Source organism: Lithobates pipiens, unplaced genomic scaffold (assembly GCF_037356315.1).
Source record: "Lithobates pipiens isolate NorthernLeopardFrog02 unplaced genomic scaffold, aLitPip1_a1.2 Scaffold_23, whole genome shotgun sequence".
Taxonomy (NCBI): Eukaryota; Metazoa; Chordata; class Amphibia; order Anura; family Ranidae; genus Lithobates; species Lithobates pipiens.
In genome coordinates, this window is record NW_027507785.1 from 273,850,145 (window position 1) to 273,864,904 (window position 14,760).

The 14,760-nt window shown below is 40.2% G+C and overlaps 1 protein-coding gene across 3 annotated transcripts in view; it reads left to right on the forward strand.

Moving 5' to 3' along the window:
* The window catches only part of TNR (tenascin R), an 835,808-nt gene that overhangs the window by 369,432 nt on the left and 451,616 nt on the right, over window positions 1-14,760 (forward strand). The gene's annotated exons all lie outside the window — the stretch shown is intronic.

Genomic DNA, 14,760 nt, shown 5'->3' on the forward strand with positions numbered 1-14,760 from the left:
GCGGGTGGCACATTCGTGTTTATTTCTTTCAGTAGTATCAGTTTGTAGTTTACATTAAAGTGTACTATTGGTAAATTTAGAACTGGTCTCAGTGGAGAGGACAGAGCAGTGGTGAAGCTAGAAATTCCAGGGCAAAAATTCAGTCAAACCCCCCCCCCCCACACACACCTGTGATAGAAGTTCCTCATCAGTATAGCTGATTGGCTGGCCAGCATCCAGTATGGGTGAGTGAACAGGGTTGACATTTGGTCTTAACATTGTATGTATTGCTGCACGTGTAGCGTGAAGGCCTACACAATCACCACATAGGTGAGGTTTGAAAGAAGAAGTCAGCCAAGAAGGTCTTTAATAAAGCTTGCTTCTGTCTACTCTCCTTCCTTCCCAGTGGTGCCCCACCTAATCCACTGTAGAGGTGAGGTTTGAAATCACCTCTTTCTAAAGTTATGGCTGGCTTATTAAAGGCTGTTTTTTTTTTTGGGGCAGCCCTCCTTCTAAACTGCTGCGGATATGAGGATTGAATGAAGAAATTTCAAGTCTCCCCTCTGGTCAGTGCCAGTGACTGGCATCATGGGCCCCCAGGCAAAGTAATGAACTGGGGCTCTTACCAGGGAGATGATGACCTGTGGCGTGGTACTCTCACCATGGTAAAAAGTGGGTGTGGCTAAATATTGGATGTAGCTTTTTAGTCTGATTATCTAATTATCCCAAATTGAATTCATCCCTATGCACACTGTTCCACCCTTTCTACACACTTCCCCTGTATACATCAACCCTTTAAATTAAAAACACTTTTTTTTTTATTTTATTTTTTTACAATTTTTCAAAAAAAAAATGTATTTCTTTTTACAGTGCTGTTGGTGGGTTTTTGGTGAGATATCGGTGTCTAAACAGACTCGGATGTCTCTTTTGACAGGAAAATGGACTGGGGACGTAGATTCCCCTTTTCTCTGCAGCCGCATCTGCACTGAAGATGAGTGACTAGGAAGTTCTCTTAGGCTCCCTGTTCATTCACACACTGAACACTTAAGTACAATTTACTATGCACACAGTAGGTGACTGATACCGATTAGGTGCTGTGATTATTAAGGAAAGAAAGGGGCTGGTAAGTATGATATATTTACCATCCCCACCCCTTTTCCCTGCTCTCTATCTGAAGATCCCCTGTGCCTTGCAGCAGCTGGCGGGAGCAGAAGGAAGTTGGCAGCCCTGTGGAGGAAGGATATAGAGAGCACATTACGTGGCAGGCACGTGGCATTGGACATACAACGAGCAGCTGGGAGAATCTCATATGGACAGAGCGGGTGATCAGTGCAGCAGGTTGGGGAAATTACTGGAGCCGATCTTCCGTGTGGCTCTCCCTGCTGCAGCTGGAAGCCGGCAAGAGGAAGAAATTCCAGCTTTCAGCTGCTGCAGGGAGAGCCACATAGAGGATCGGTTACAGGCCAGTGATTACCCCCACTGGCTACATTGATCAGTGGCGCCCCTGCTAATGGCCATGCCCCCACCTGCCTCCCCCCAGTTTTGGCCCTGGGGCAGAGCATGCTGTGCCACAGTTTCTTACATCTGAAGTCCTGAAGAATGTATTACAAGTGCTGTCGTCCTTCTGCTCCCTGTAGTAATTATCAGTATGTAAAAGTCTATGCTATATCACATACACCTAGTAAGAGCTAGGTCAAGTTAAACACAAGGCCATTTGTATCATGAGGCAATCTGAGAATCCCATCTTAGGTAGCATCATGGAGAGAACTAATACCCCTGTGTCCTTTGGTAGGAAGTCTTTCACACACAGCCCAGTTACTCAGATGACAAGGTTGAAACCAGGAGGAGCCCTTGGGTCTTTTCTTGTGATGTCCAGGGCTTCCCAAATGCTTAATATCACTGGTCTGGGACACAAACCCATCTTTCAGAGGGACAATAGATTTCTCTGGAGGGCACAGTTCTCAATACTTATTGATAATCCTCTCGGCACTAAATAATAGTAAAGTCTGAATTTCCTACAGTGTTATAGGAAGAAAGAAAAAGGAAAAAAAATGTAAATGAAAAGCAGAGTCCTAACTGCCAATCGGAAAGCAGATTTCTTATCATTATCATCCTTCTTCTGATGTTAGAAAAAGAAAACTGTAAGATTTCTATGGCTAGCAGACCTATTTTCCTTGGCATCTGTTTTAAATGAACAAGGGTGTATATTCTCATTGTCACACTGAAGTTTGTGCTAAATAGATTTCTTCAAAGGAGCTCAGCAGTCTGTCTGCGGCTTCCAAAACATCACACAAATCCCTGTGAAGTCCCCCTGGCAGAGTGGTATCCATCAACTTACTTATTTCCACAAAGTAACATTTTAAAGGGAAATCTTAAGAAAAGCACAATGAAGTCTACTAACTAAATCCTGCAGAAATTTTAGATGAAGTGATATCAAAACAGTTTGTTTCAAGGCTAATACAATGTTTGAGAATCCTCCAAGAAGCAAGACATGTAACACACTTTCACCAAATTGAAAATAATGAAACTGTACTGTCTTCTGGTGTTAAAGCGGAACTAAACTCTCGCAATCAACATTAAAGCGGAACTTCACCCAAAAAGGGAATTTCCACCCCCCCCCCCCCAAAAAGGGAATTTCCTATCCCCCCCCCCCCCCATGTAGCATAGGATGTTTTGTATTGGGCACCACTTGTCCATTCCTACATGGCTTTCAATCACAATTATATCTTTTATTCAATTTTTTCATCCATATGCTTGTTATATATGCATGGTAATAGATAAAACACAAATTAGGTTCTCATTGGGTTTTGATACTATGAACCATGGGAACATTAATCATAAACTAACGAATCATTGAATGAATTAACTAACTTGCCTGGTTCTATCACAAATATTATAATTATCATTAATCTTTAGTGATTATGTACCGAATTTACTTTCCTGAGAATCATCCTTATCATTATCAATTATGAATTAGTATTATTAATTTTAGTAATTCAAATTTAATATTTTTATTTCATTTTATTTTATATATATTATTTTTTTTCAATTCAATTTTATTTTTAGTTTTTTTCATATATATATATATCTTAATTGAGACATTTAATTCATATTATAACCATTGTTTCTTGTCCATCGTGGTTATTGTTATTGTTTTCCCTTGTCTGTCTTTTGTAGTGTATGTATAATAAGCCTTTGTCATCAGGTTGTTTAAACGATGGAGGTATGCTGCTGTAGAAAAACCAATCATGGTTCCTTTAAATTTGTGATTCTTTCCGTGGTCCGCCCCTATTTAAAACCCATTTGCAGTCTATGTCACATGACCTGAAGAAAGGCCACGCCCCGACATGTGTAGTCAAGATGACAGCTATCTTCCCTCTCTACGCTCCTCAGCTTGCTCTCCACCTGTGCTACAAGCTTAGTTTTGGACCTGCATTCCCCGACTGTATGACGTCACATTCGGGTGTCCCCGTCCACCAGCTCCTGTTGGTGGCTGCTCCGGTAGCCTCTCAGCCCCTCTTTTGCTTCCTGGCTGACTCATTATTCCACCACACATCATTGGAGATCCGATTGAGGCTCCACACGGTCCATCCAGCTCTGCACAGGCTGCCTTCCCTCTTCCTAGTGACATTCAGGAACACATGGAGGTTTTGCCATCACAGCACTGCCCCACCAAGCCAGTCCACCAACGACTGTTGCTTAAGGTTCTGTCACAGTGAGGAGCACGCTTTGCAGTTGTTCCATCTATGCAAGGAGATGTCTAGATAATTGTTAATCCAATCATATATTATTAATAAATTGGCACATGCTTTTATCTCATCAATGTTTTAATTGACTGTTTGTCCTTTCAAGACTGTCCCAATCAGCGCTTTCAAATGTGGTTGCTCCTGAATGTAGCTATAGTATTTGCAGATGCTGACTTTAAATTGTTTGGAACCTGGCTGGAGCTCTTCTTTAACTATTTGTAATCCTTATGCTGCTAGCATTATGAGATAGATAGGAAAGTATATTATATTTGCGTATTTATTTATTTTTTACTTTTCTTTAGTTGCTTCCTTGTTTCTGACCTAGGCCAAAATGATTTCATACATCCCAGAAGTCTTCATGGGCATTTTCTTTCCTTTCATCTGGAAGGTGGGATGAGGGGCTTTCTCAGCTAAGCAAAGCCTCCTGCCTGTGTGCCTGAATTAAGGGCAGTAGCCCATAGTCACCAATCAGATTACAGTGTATATGGTCAGATCAGTTAGAATGATTCACTGAAGCAGAATTAAACAATGTCTATTAGCATGAACTATTTTATCCCTTATGCAGTTAACATTATTAAGCAGAAAGTGAGGTAAACTATATTTACGTTTTTTTTTTTTAACCTTATTTTAACATTTCTTCAGCTCATTCCTTGTTTCTGGCTTAGGCCAAAATGATGTAATGTATCCCAGGCGTCTTCATTGGCATTTCTTTTCTTTCATCTGGAGGAAGAGAGGAGAGGCTTTCTCAGCTAAGCATGTCCTCCTGCCTGAGCTAAGGGCAGGTGGATTCCAGGAAGTAAATGTTACATGAATAATCTTCCCTTACTAATATTGTATGAGCACATTACTAGCATCTTACCAATTGAAACATAACCTGCTAGATAACAATGGGGGCAGAACTCTGTGTCATGTGCCCTTTCACCCTTTGTGGATATGTAACGCCACCCTTTGTGGCGTTACATATCCATAGAAAGTCTGTTTTCCAATGGCTTTAATATTGATAAATTCAATTAACAACTAGCAAGTCCAACAGCCACAGAACATATCAATCCTCAAAGAACCTTTGAAACAGTATTAGGTATTGTTAAAATAATAATGTTCGTATACATATGTGAACATTAAGCAAGGCAAGGTTAGCGCTTACATTAATAAATGTATTACTAAAGGACCATCTGCTATCTAATGTATGTGAGGACAGCTGGGAGATTTGTCATTTTGTCATGACTACCTGTTGTATTACTAATCAGTGACATAATTAAAAGATCCCGAAGTCAGTACTTTTAATGTCTATCTGTACTGCAGATGATTTGCAGTATTCTGGCTTTTCATTAATATTTGTTTCAGACTTATGACTATTAATACAACATACAACTACACAACAATAAACCAGCATCCTATAAAAAAGCACAGAACAGAACATTATAATATGCTGAACATGTGCTACAGTTTAACCTTGATACATAGTATAGCGATGTAGTTGTAAGATGATAATTATTAATTCTTATAATATTAGTTATTCCCGCAGCATTCGGTTCATCCAGAGAGATGCATTTAATGAGTCCCAGCACAGAGTAAAGTTCAGAGTAAATATTAAAATGAACAGTAGACTTCAGAGTTCCATTTGTTCTAGTATATATTAGCAAGCATAGAAACTAATATATATATATATATATATATATACACACACATACCCTGCATCCAGTGTAGCCTATATCTACAGTGCATCCAGTGTAGCTTATATCTACAGTGCATTCCGTGGTGTACTGTTTCTAATACACTTCAGGCGGTGTACACAGTATCTAATACAGTATGTACAGTTTCTACTACACTTCTGTCATGTACACAGTACACAATACAGTGCAGCCATAGTACAGTTTTCTACTACTTTTCTGGTGGTGTACACAGTATCTAATACAGTGTGTACATTTTCTACTATACTTCTGGTGGTGTACACAATACAGTGCAACCGTAGTACAGTTGTTAATACAGTGCAGGTGGTGTACACCGTATCTAATACAGTGTGTACAGTGTCGACTACACTTCTGGTGGTGTACACAGTATAAAATACAGTGTGGCCATAGTACAGTTGCTAATACAGTGCAGGTGGTGTACACAGTATCTAATCCAATCCTGTTGTCAAGCAAGGAGGAATGGGGAGTGATATAAAATAGAGAAGACTTACGGTGTAACCAGGAGTCCACAGATCAATGAAGGGCGGAGGGCATCCAGGTTTGAGGGAAAAACCGTAGCTGGGGGGGGGGGGCATAAGCCTTCTCTATTTTTTATCACTCCCCATTCCTCCTTGCTTGACAACAGGATTGGCTTTTATGTTTATCACTGATTAAACTAGATGTATTCATGTTCAACTGCCTGTTGTGACTCTGCTTTTTAACTAACTCACTAACCCGTTGAATGCTGGATTGTTTTGTTTTGTACAGTTTCTACTACTTTTCTGGTGGTGTACACAGTACAAAATACAATACATCCATAGTACAGTTGCTAATACAGTGCAGGTGGTGTACACAGTATCTAATACAGTGTGTAGAGCTTCGACTACACTTCTGGTGGTGTACACAGTATCTAATACAGTGTAGTGTGGTGTTGCAAAACAAAATATACATGTCCGGGAAAGTCCACCAAGGAGAGGCAGACGCTCCCAGGCCACTAAACGAGGGCAAGCAGCCTCCGTATCTACAGTAAACATTGGTGGTCTTGGACATGGTGCATCCTCTGCAGGTGGCCTTGGGGCACACTTGTCCTTTTTTCTGCTGCTGGCCATGTTATTGAACCGGAACATGCAGAAGGGTTGGTGGACTGGATAACAAAGCCGTCCTTATCCTCCTCATCCTCTGTCACCCAAGCTCAGAGTAGTTTGCCTTCCAATGCAGCTGCCAAATCGGCTTATTCCACCGGCTCCTTGTCCACAGTTACTCCTTCCATAGCCCCACCATCATGCACGGAGGAGTCCCCAGAACTATTCGACCACAATGTCGGGTAAATGCTGCTGGAGGATGCACAACGATTTGAAGGCTTCGATGTTGGTTCCTAGGTTAAGGAAGGGAGTAACATGAGCCTAGAGAGAGGGGGTGCCCAAGAAGGACAAGAAACTGGCAGTCATGTTCCCCCAGCTGCAGCATACTGCCAAGTTTGTTCCAGTGATGAGGAGGGTTGGGGTGATGAGGTCACTGACTCTACTTGGGTGCCTGAGAGAAGAGAGGAGGAGGCACAAACCCAATGAGGCAGGATGTCCTCTAGGGAGCAACTTAAGGGCAGCCACCTTATTGGTTCACACCGCAGAGCTCTGCAGGTGCAGGGCGCTGCTGACTCCCTGCTGACTTTTAAAAGTTCCTTGGTCTTTTTCAACACGTGTACAGAAGATCGCATCATTGCTGTTTGCAACCTATGTCTGAAGTGTGGCCAGAACAGCAGCCTCTTGGGCACCACATGCTTGACCAGACATATGACAACTTGCCATGCAGTTTGTTGTCAACAGCACTTGAAAGACCCACATCAAAGAAAAAGGCGGACTTCTCCCTGCTCCTCATCTGAGATCTCCAACCCTACTATACCTCTAGTCCCCTCAAAAACCTGCACTGAGAGGAATGAAGGTATAGCAATAGGTGTCCCAAATACTTGCAGCCAATTTGCTAGCAGTATACCACCATCTGATTTTAGCAGGCAAATTTGACCGCACTTACAGGTTTGAAGCAAAAGTGAAGACTTTATTGAAGATAAAAATCATCAGACAACATCGTAGACATCATGACATCTATGCACACCTGGCAGAGAATAATGCATTTCACAAATTGAAATGAGCTTAGTCCTAATCTGACAAAAACTGGTAGGTATAACTGGTAGGGGGACTGATGTAAAAGGGGTCTATGATGTGAAGGGGAGGGGGGGCTGAGGACACTAATATAAGGGCTTGTTCACACTTGTGCAGAGATCCATGTTTTTCTGCAGCAGAAAAACACAGGTTTCTGCAAAGGAAATATAAAACAATTGAGACGGGCACAGGAGGCTGTGATGTGAAGGATCTTAGTCATGGCACCAATATGACACTCGGACCTCCGCTGCAAGAAAATTTTACTGAGCGAACCCCTGTAAATTTCAATTCAGTACCCCTGCTCTAGAGGTATCCCACAGGTATGAAATACAACATGGACTGGGATTTTGTAGACAGTAATTAAACCACAATTATAAAAAAAAAATACAAAAAATATGTATTATTAAACATTAAAAAACATTGATAAAAACAAATGGCTCATAATAACTCAGTACATAAAAACCACAGTGTGTCATATAATATACATACATACATATAGTTTGTATTACCGGTATATGGTCTTTATGTATTGCATAACATCAAGGTATTTATCAGCCATTTGAGTTTTCTTAAATTTTACACATTTTTTTGGGGATGTTTAATAAAATATATTGTTGTCATGTTTAACTAGTCCAGTGATGGACTGTTCCTGTCTATCACTGGACTAGTTAAAGTTATGCTTTAAACTATATTAGGGATGTGGCACTTTAACAGTGGTCAGACAAATTTTTAGGTATGATATAAAGTATAGCTGGACCAATGCAATAATGTAAAAAGTGCCATGCTTGGAATCCTTTAATGAATAGTAGGGCCAATTAGCAAATAGGCTGTATCTTCAGAGCTGATTTATATTCAAAATTTTAATTTTTCCACTGGAATGAACTTAGGAACTCATACACATGATTGGATTTTCCATAGACAAAGCCTCGGACTTTTGTCCGAAAGGTGTGTGCCTGGATTTTGGGCTCCTTCTGCTAATTTCGTGTTAGTAGAAGTTTGGTGAGTGTTGATTCACGCTTTTCATTTTGTGCTTTTCAGTTCATTTCTGAACGGCCGTTTGTCAACCAGACATGTTGTGGAACTGGAGGAGATAACGTGTTATTTATTATTGGCCTTGGAGTTATTGCTTTGACCCAAGACCAATCCAGGAACAGGAGAAGGAGGATTTATTGGATCAAAAATTGGTTGCTTTATTATTCGTGACCAATTATGTCATATGCCTTTGCTGCGGGAGCTCCAGGAGAATAATCCGGATGTTTTTTGAAATTATCTCCAGCTGACGGACCCCTGCTTTCACCAACTCTTCATTGCTGACCCCCTATATTAAGAAGCAGGACACATGCATGAGGCTTTTAATTTATTTTTTGGTTGAATAATTTGATTTGGTATATTTTCTATATTTTTGGATGCATAGAATGCACTTTTTGGTTTAGTTCTATTGGCAGATAGCATGTCTAATTTTATTTGTTTTTTTTTTAATGCACAATAAAAAAAATGCGTGGAGAATAATACTTGGCTATGCGTTTTACTTCAAATTACAGTTTGGGAGTACGCAGGTACATTTAAAAAAATACAATGTAAAATTAACAAGGGACACAAACATAGTTGTATCTTTGATCTTAAAAACTACAGGATAATGGTGTCGTGGTAACTTGCCCAAACAAAAAAAAAAAAAAGCATAATAATATTATTCTTGATATCACTAGAAAATAAAAGCCTTTTAAAATACGTTTGGCAGAACTCCATCATTATCACCAGCAAAGCAGCTTCATTATTATCTCATTAAAGAAGAAGAGAATGTGCGCTGCATTTCGAGATTTCATAATTTGCCACGCCACAAATGTTAATTCACCATTACGAATGCTAGTTTACAAGACCAACCGCTTCTGGCTTGTCCTTGCTTCCGAGCATGCGTGTTTGTACTTTGTCTGACGGACTTGTGTACATACGATCGGAAAATCCAACAACAGACATTTGCCCGCAGAAAGTTTTAAAGCCTGCCATCGAACATTTGTCTCCGGAAAATCCAATCCTAAAAATCCCAAAACAATTGTCCGATAAGGTGTACAAAAGGTTGTATTTTCCGCCAGCAGCCTGTCATCAATCCGATTGTGAGTACGAGGCTTTACCCTATAATTTTATCCACATAATTTGTAATGTCTCCACCAGTTCTAAACCATAGTGTCTATGCTGATAATTTGAGGGCATAGCTGTACAAACATGTGCAGATGATATGTGCATATACCTTTTTGTTCCTTTGTATATGATCTTTTTTTTGTTTTACATTATATAAACAGAAGTCAGACATTCATTAGAACATGTCAAATTTCACTGTCATTTTATGACAACTCATGTAATATCGTATTTGCGTGGCACGCATTCTGAATTCACAAAAGACATTTTACAATATAAAGCTATTTTTGATTAAAATATAAAAAGAATGTAAAATTGATTTGCTGCCACTATGACTGAAGGGAAACATATAAGCTTTAGAATGAAAACAAAATTATTTATCTGAGATTTTGAAGTTATAACACTACCTTCTATACTTCATGGTAAATTGAAGTTCATTATTTGGGGTGGTATCTTTGTTTAGGTTATTAACTGAATGCCAGGATTTGTTCTTTTCTATATCTTAAAAAAAACACTCTAAGCCCTTGTACACACGGTCAGAGATTCCGACAACCAAATCCGTCGGATTTTGTCCGAAACTGTTGCATACACACGGTCGGACAAAGTTATCGGAAATCCGACCTGATGACGTTATTTCGTTAAGACAGGACTACGTTCACGCTAGTAGCCAATAGCTTTGGTGTAAGAATTTGATCTGAGCATGCGTGGCACTTTGTCCGATCGGAATTCTCTACACATGATCGGAGTATGTCATTTTGTCGGAAAATGTTACCAACAAGTTGGAAAACTTGGTTCGTCGGATACTCCGACAGAAACAGTCCGATGCATACCACACACAGTCGGAATATCCGACAAATCGGTCCGATCGGACACATTCTGTCGGAATCTCCAACCGTGTGTACAAGGGCTAAGTTAGCTGATGGCTTGGGTGCCCTCAAAGGAGAATTTTGATATTCACAGAAATAGGATTAGAAGAAAGGAATTATCATAGGTACAAGGGATGCACCGATACCATTTTATTTTTTTTACAGCGACTACCGATCCTTTTTTTTTAGTACCCGCCACTACCAATTACCGATACCTACCAACAACTGTTCTGTTTACAATTTAGCTGGAAGCAATGGTACAAAGCACTGAATAGTTATTTACAGATTATATACATTTTTTTTAATGTTTTCAATGTGAAACGTGTAAATATATGTTAAAGGTGTAAAAATATTAATGAACAAAGTAAACCAAAAAAAAAATGTAGTTGTTTTAATTGTTTATAGCTTATAAAATAGAAGTGAACAAGAAAATCATCAGGAAAATAATTAAATGGAGAAGGAGAATAAGGAGTTAATTAACCAGATGCCCGCCCCACACACATTTACTGTGGCAGGGCAGCTGCTCTGGGCAGAATTGCATACCTGTGCGTGATTCTGCACTTCTGCTGGTGACCTGCTCACATTGTGATTGGACACAGTGGGAGCCAATCAGCGGGTCCAGCGGACACGATGTCCACCAGGCCCCACCCGCCGATCGTTCTTTTTAAACTTTAGCTGTCAGCAATGGTACAAAGCACTGAATAGTTATTTACAAATGAAATACATTTTTTTTTTTTTTTTATGTTTTCAATCTGAAACGTGTAAATATATGTTAAAGGTGTAAAAATATTAATGAACAAAGCAAACAAAAAAAAATAATCTTTTGTTGTTCTAATTGTTAATAGCTTATAAAATAGAAGTGAACAAAAAAATCATCAGGAAAATAATAATTAAATGGAGAAGGAGAATAAGGAGTTAATTAACCAGATGCCGACATCCCCACACACATTTATTGTGGCAGTACCTGTACGTGATTCTGCATTTCTGCTGGCAACCCACTCCCATTGTGATTGGACACAGCAGGATCCAATCAGTGGGTCAGGCGGACACCATGTCCACCAGGACCCGCTGATCGTTTGGGAGACAGGCAGAATGGCAAAAATGTAAACAAGGCAGATCGCCGTTCTGTGGGGGAAGGCTGTGATCCTGTCTTCCTGCTAAGCAGAAACACGGATCTTTGCCTTCCCACAATGAAAAGACTTCCCACAGTTAGTAAGCACTCCCAGGGAACACATTTAACCCTTTGATCGCCCCTGATGTAAACCCCTTCTCTGCCAGTGTCATTAGTACAGGGGCAGAGCATAGTTTTTAGCCCTGATCACTGTATTAGTGTCACTGGTTTCCAAAAAGTGTCAAAAGCTATAATTCACTGATCGTTGCCATTACTAGTAAAAATAAATAGATAAATACAAATTCCAAAAATCTATCCCATAGTTTGTAGACGCTATAACTTTAGCGCAAGCCAATCAATATACGCTTATTGGGATTTTTTTTAATCAAACATATGTAGCAGAATACATATTGGCTTAAATCAGTGAAGAAATTAATTTTTTTACATTTTTTGTATTGGATATGTTTTATAGCAGAAAGTAAAAAAATATTTAAAGCGCTTTTCATTGATGGACACTATAGTACAGCTTCTATGAATGGATGGGGAGGGGGAAAGGAAAGGAAAGGGTGAGCATATTTGGAAATCTTGAGTGCTTGTAACAGGTTCAGCTGATCACATTAACCCCTGCAGCACCAAAAAATTGTGGCCAGAGGGGTATAGGAGGAGAGGGCAGAACACTTTGAATTTCAGAGAGAATAGTCAGCAACACAAAGGACACTTCACATAGAATACAAGTACTGTCCCTTGTGATAAATGTAGACTTTAAAGTGTTACTAAACCCACAACAGTAAAACCAGTTTGTATATGCAGTAAGGCATGCTTGTTTTACTGTGGAAACCTTAGGGTTTAACCCTCTGCGTTGTGTAAAAAGGCGGCTTGATCCTGTCTTCTCCGATCATCCCCTTCTTCCAGAGCCCCCAAACCCTCTCCTGATAGAACAGAGCCTTGGGGGCACTCTGCACATGCTTAGTTTGGTGTGTATTGCTAGACAGTTCTTTTTTTCTTGGGAGAATGCATGTGATCAGCACAGGGCCAATCAGCACTGTCCAAACAGAGGGTTAGGGGTACTGCAGCCTCATAGGACAATCAAGGGAGAATGAAAACTCCTCCTACAAGCTTTAACCAGACACTGATAGAAGTAACAAGACTGCTATATACTGCTGACGAGAAAGGGTTTTTATCAGTTTATATTTACAAAAAGTATTGCATTTCCATGTTCTGTGTACTGTGGGAGACCAGATATAGTGAATGCAGGGTCCTGGCTTTAGTAACACTTTAATAAATGAAAAAAAAACAAAAGAGTGAGGCTGAATATACAGTAGAAGGTAGTGTGAGCACACTTTTAGAAGCATGTGAATCATAAGCAGGCCTTTTTTAAAGCAACTGCTCTGCCATAGAGTCCAGAGCTCCTGGTTGATGCTATATACAGTAGACAAAGTGGGATGGCCCTCAGTGGCAGCTCTCTAATGACAGTAAAGGATAAAAAGGTAAAATATTATGTTTTCAAACTTCCTTAATTTGCCTGAATATATAAAAGGATGTTTGTGTTAACAAAATTATTTTTGCAGTTTAATAGTATTGATAGATGCCACCTCTAACCCTGACAAGCACAAGAACCTGAGCAACAAGAAAAGGAAATCTGCTTAGTAGGTAGAGAGCTTTTACAGTACAGTTCCATAAATACAAAAGCGGGAGGACATAATGGGGTTAATTCATTTACTAGGACTGGAGAGTGCAAAATCTGGTGCAGCTCTTCATAGAAACCAATCAGCTTCCAGTTTTTTTTATTGAACAAGCTGAATTTGAAAACTGAATGGCTACCGTGCACAGCTGCATCAGATTTTGCCCTTTCCAAGGTTCAGTAAATCAACCCCATATTGTCTAAGCTAATAACTTCCAAGCAAGATTAAATTAATAGTGGTGTCATGATTCTCACATAAAAGAAACAAGGGGAGTGGGGAGGCGCCTCTCTAAGTGTAGTTCTAAAACAGTATCATTTATTGCCCAAGATTACAAAACACTTACAAGATATAAGTGGGAGTCATGCTCATCATAAGTATGTAGACCTGGCTGTTCTACTGCATCCCACAGGCTCCTCGCACGATCCGGGTAGCTGGGAAAGGTTCTGGTGTAATGTTGTACTGAATAGCTGTACATTCAGGAAAACCAGGAAGTAGTCAGGTCCATGCTGTCCAGCTTGAACCGGAAGAGGAAATGATGTCACCAGCAGGGGGCGGGAGGAAGGGGTCAGGACTGTCTCTGTGGAATGAAAGGCTACACGCTCGGAGCTCACAGGTCCTTCTACTGGCCAGTAGATGGAGCTCTGAGTGTGTAGCCTTTCATTCCACAGAGACAGTCCTGACCCTTTCCTCCCGCCCCCTGCTGGTGACATCATTTCCACTTCTGGTTTAGAACTACCAGGACTACATACTTATGACAAGCATGACTCCCACTTATATTTTGTGTTTTTAATCTTGTGCAATAAATGATATTGTTTTAATACTACACTTAGAGAGCCCCCCCCCCCCCCATTTTTTTAATATGTTTTGCAGAGTTGCTGAACGCACTCTGAGGATGGCTTTCTCTTTTTAAATCACCCCCTTACCATGGTTAAACTTTGTTTTTACCTAAAGACTGACTTATCAAAGGTACATTATTAAAAACTAAGGGCATTGCCTCCTGAAGCACCAGATACCCAATTTACTTTCTCATGATTCTCACGGCTGCAAAGATTTCAGTGGTTCCCCAGTAGTTCTGTGTCTGGATGGAAAGTCCTGGACTGTGGTTCAAGTATATTATGCACTGTAGCCATTGACTTTACCTAAATACAGCTGGAGTCCTTTGAGAATAATACACAATCCCTGATAACCTGATGCCTTAAAAACATCAGCATGGCATTATAATACTTGAACAAGGTAGTGACTGAAGTAACTTGCCAAGACGGTGGATCAGATAGAGGTCAAGAGTGAGGCTAAGACCGGAATTTAGAAGGTAGGCATCAAACACCATAGGAAAAGAATAGGAAAAGAATTAGACCTGTTCTTTTTAGGCTTTGGCACAGTATGCGAAGCAGCTGCCACCTGATCAGCACTCCCGGTG